This window comes from Crocuta crocuta, unplaced genomic scaffold, assembly GCF_008692635.1.
Source record: "Crocuta crocuta isolate KB4526 unplaced genomic scaffold, BGI_CrCroc_1.0 scaffold408, whole genome shotgun sequence".
Lineage (NCBI taxonomy): Eukaryota > Metazoa > Chordata > Mammalia > Carnivora > Hyaenidae > Crocuta > Crocuta crocuta.
In genome coordinates, this window is record NW_027527444.1 from 4196630 (window position 1) to 4200883 (window position 4254).

The window sequence follows — 4254 nt, forward strand, 5'->3', positions numbered from 1 at the left end:
CCCCTGTGCCCTGTGCCCCCACCCCTTCCCTACTAAGACTTCTGCAGCCTCCACTGCTCACTTCTAAAGTTACTAAAATAACAGCACCTATGATAGAATTCTACCCCGAAACATGTTGCCAGTTTAGAGGCAAACACGATCAGTAGTGAAAATCAGCACCGTCAGACAAATTGTTCCTTCGTAAAACTCCTGATTTCTCAGGTTAAAAACAGGCTGACACACACACACACACACACACACAATTGTATAAATATATATACTTCTTAAGTATATAAGTATATAGTCAAGAAAAAGAAAGTATATAATCAAGAAAAGTAAATTTTATTTTAAAACATACATAAAAATTCCTTTTTACCGTTAAGTATGAAACACCCTTTTGGAACACGCTTTTCATCTTCCTGCCAGGTCTTGAAAATAAATTTAATTTTAAAATGCTCATTGTTGACAAATAGAAACCAAAACCAATCTGTACTAGAAAAGTCACAATTAGAATAATCGCTGTAGGCGTCAAAAACCTCGTAATTGAAACAGAAACTGTGAATGGGCCCCGCCGTGGGTACCCCGGTCTAGCCTCTGGAATTAATACTACGGAGACCCATAAAAGATTAATCAAGACCAGCGATCAATAACTTCTCAAGTGCTAATAAGCGCTGCCTTGTTCTGTGATGTGTTGAGCAGTTTATCATGTTTGGCCGTATGAAGATTTATAGAAAATCCATAGTTAAACTACAGGATGAGGTAATGCAGCACTTAGTAAATGAAGCCTGGTTACAACTTGGGCTTGATATCACGCATTCCCAAGATCTGCAGAAATCATTTTTGATGCCCCTCCTTTTTTAGGAATCCGAGTTCGTCGAGTCACTTCACCAGCGTTGTCGGGGGTGCTGGGGAAAAGTGCGTGCCGTTCCCTCAATCATCCACCCGCTCTGCAGGGGAAGGCAGTGAAATGCCTTGGAAGTCAATGAAAGTGTTTCCTACTTCCTTTTTCATCCGAGGATCAACTTCTCATGGACATTTTTTGGGTTATATAAAATACCTCTTAGGACCATTTAGCTCTCTTCTTGTAAGCAAGCTGATGGATCAACAGGTCATGGGAGTAGGTAGGCTAATGGGTGATTAACGCTTCATACACCGTGGGTCCTGACCGTTGGGTCACACCACTGAACTTCGCCCCATGGCAGGCTATTAATTAAAAACATCAAATTGTATGTTTTGTAAATTAATCTTTGAAGCAATATTATACCAAGAATATACCTAATCAAATAGATGGGCCACAGGGCTCTCAGACATTTGGAAACAGGAGCTAACTGTGAGCGATTACGCACAGGCACACGGCAGGAACGGGGAGGGGGGGCAGCGTCCAGTGTCCTTCCGTGTCAACAGTTAGAAAGACGGTGAGATGCACAGAAGACAAAAATGAAATCACTAGGTGAGTCCAGGTGTAAAACGAAGATACACAGGGGAGCCCGGGTGGCTCAGCAGGTTAAGTGCCAGACTTCGGCTCAGATCATGATCTCATGGCTCATGAGCTCAAGCCCCCGCGTCGGGCTCTGTGCTGACAGCTCAGAGCCTAGAACCTGCTTCAGATTCTATGTCTCCCTCTCACTCTGCCCCTCCCCCACTTGCCCTCCGTGTCTCTCTCTCAAAAATAAACATTAAAAAAACAAATAAATAAAATGAAGATATATAAAAAATGCAGACAAGGCCAAACATTCTTAATTAAAAATAAAGCTAGCCACCATACCAAACCGGGAGATGATACTCTTAAAGGAGATTACGTGAGAGATCGTTAAAGGTGAAGAATTTCCTAGGGGAAATTCTGCTGTTTGTAATGCTTTCTGGTCCAATTACATTGTGATTTTTTTTTAAGTCAGAAAATGTTGGTGAACAGCGAGATGCAAAAAGCCATGCTAACAACAGCTCCTACCACGAGTGACCCCACGTGCGTGCCATCCATAACTGGCACACTCTTCATACCTCAGGCCACTTGTTACAATTGATTTGAAATTCCTCTTCCAGAAGGTCACTTGATTGGGTAGTTTCAATAGTGACAAATCTCTCTTTATTTACACCTGAATTCAGTGTGGGACTGGCCAGGAATCTCACAGCCGGAAGCTGAGGGAGTAAGCAGGCTTTAGAACAAAGGGTGCGTTTCCATCTGCCCAGGGGACAAAAGCTGTGCGCAGGTAGAATGTCACTCATCGGTCGGAGTGCCTTGGCCCTCAAGCAACAGGAAAACTACCTGCAGTGAGAGACCGGCCAGAGCTGTCTGGGCCTCAGAGGTTTAAGGACAGCATGGTGAGCACAAAGGAGCCCCTCCCTCCAGGCGGGCACCCAGCCCTGACCTTGACTACGAGACCTCCATGAGCACACCAAGAAAGAAGCAGAGGTTTTCCATGACTCTCTCTTTGAAGAGAGGAAGGGCTTCTCCCAGCACCCGCGAAGCTCTCCTGAGCCCCGCTGGCCAGCCCGGGCCCCATTCCCATTCCTAAACCAATCCGCGGACGGGCTCGTGGAATTATGCCTGGATGCTCAGTGAGGTCCTTGCCCAGGATGAGGGTCACTTCCTGCAGCGAAGGGATGCTCCATGGCCTCACCTTCTCTCCCGGGAGGGCACAAATGTGGGCTGACACGAATAATAAAAGCACAGGGCAGTGTGGTCACCAGTCAAGGCTGCAGGAGCCTCAAGAGCTGGGGTCACAGCCCCGCCTCGCTCTTTAATGCATCGTTAGTGAGGCAGGTGATTTTTATCACACCTATGCATCTGAGCCCTCCTGTGCCTGTGGTTAGTCGCCTGCTTACCTGGCAAGATCTGGTTCAGTGATTTAATTAAATCAGGAACTATAACTAATTATTAAGGTACAGTTCAAGGTCACTGCCTCATAATCATAGGATAATTATCCTTGCTGTGTAAATCACGTAATTTTGATGAAATACACAATTTACATGGCAGATAAACATTTAATTACATGGCAGTTCAATGTAATTATTATTAAGGAATCCATCAGAAAATAAAATCACTACCCAATGGGCTGTAATGATCGGCTCTACTCTGCCAAATGTTTCACACGGCTACTCATGTCTTTGTAAAAGATGATTCTAAAATAGCCGAGAGGATGAAAAAACAAGAGTTTTTTTGTTTGTTTCCGGCTTCGGTCTTTTGGGTTTCTTCGCTGATGTCTGTTTTTACCAAACGGAGTCATAAGTCTTTTCATTAGGGTTCAATTCATGGAAATTTAGAACACCACAAAAGGGGGGAGGGGGACAGTATGAGGGGAGAGGTGGGAAAAGAAATGAAAGATGAAGAAAAACCAGAAACAAACAAAATCTTAGATTTAAAATGTCTGAAATCAAGAACAATCAATCAACTTACTGAATCAATACAGTAAATGGCTGAAGAGGCAAAGGTTCCATTGAAGATTTGTCGCTAATTTTTTCAGAATTTCAGGATGCGAAAAAGACTTTTCCACCTTCTCCTCAATAGGGGCGACTGGTAACCAGATTAGCACAAGCCTCTCTTCATTAAACCTATTGCCAGAGGGAAGCTCAGGGCTCACCAGCCCCATCTTTTTAAGGAGCCAAAAACACATCATTTTCATCATGGATTGAGTCTTCCAAAAAACAGGAGCAAAACCAGTTTCATTAGAAAAAAAATCTGTGACTAATTGCAGGTATTCATGCCCATTTGGATGAGTTTTTTAAAAATTACAATCTAGGGGCACCTGGGTGGCTCAGTTGGTTAGGCGTCCGACTTCGGCTCAGGTCATGATCTCAGGGTTCGTGGGTTCGAGCCCCGCGTCGGGCTCTGTGCTGACAGCTCGGAGCCTGGAGCTGCTTCAGATTCTGTGTCCCCCTCTCTCTGCCCCTCCCCTGCTCACACTCTGTCTCTCTCTCTCAAAAATAAATAAACATTAAAAATTTAAATAAAATAAACTTAAAAAAGTTTTTAATTACAATCTGAAAGCAAACACACTACAGTCTAAGAACTGGCTCAGACGGACCGCCTCCGCCTGCTGCCGTGCGTTACCACTTCTGTCCCTGCTCACGCCCCCCAGGCCTGCGACACGTTTCACGCAGTGTCACCTTCCACACCGCGTCACCCACTTTGGTCCCACAAGTTCTGTGCGCTGGCGGGACACCGCTCCTCACTGCAGACGCGGGAAATGGGCCGGGTAACCCAGGATTGTTCACACTGAGGAGAGAGAAGAAAGGCGGGCGCAGTGGGGTCCCTGGAGGGAGGGCACAGAGGATGGC

At 45.3% G+C, this 4254-nt stretch overlaps 1 long non-coding RNA gene across 1 annotated transcript in view; it reads right to left on the bottom strand.

Annotated features, from left to right (window-relative positions):
* Positions 1 to 302: 302 nt before the first annotated feature.
* The window catches only part of LOC144229730 (uncharacterized), a 4634-nt gene continuing 682 nt past the window's right edge, over positions 303 to 4254 (bottom strand). The window contains exons 2-3 of the long non-coding RNA XR_013334581.1: positions 3374 to 4192; positions 303 to 1182 (exon numbers count right to left, since the gene is read on the bottom strand). This is a non-coding gene — a long non-coding RNA (uncharacterized LOC144229730). The remainder of the gene's footprint in view (positions 1183 to 3373; positions 4193 to 4254) is intronic.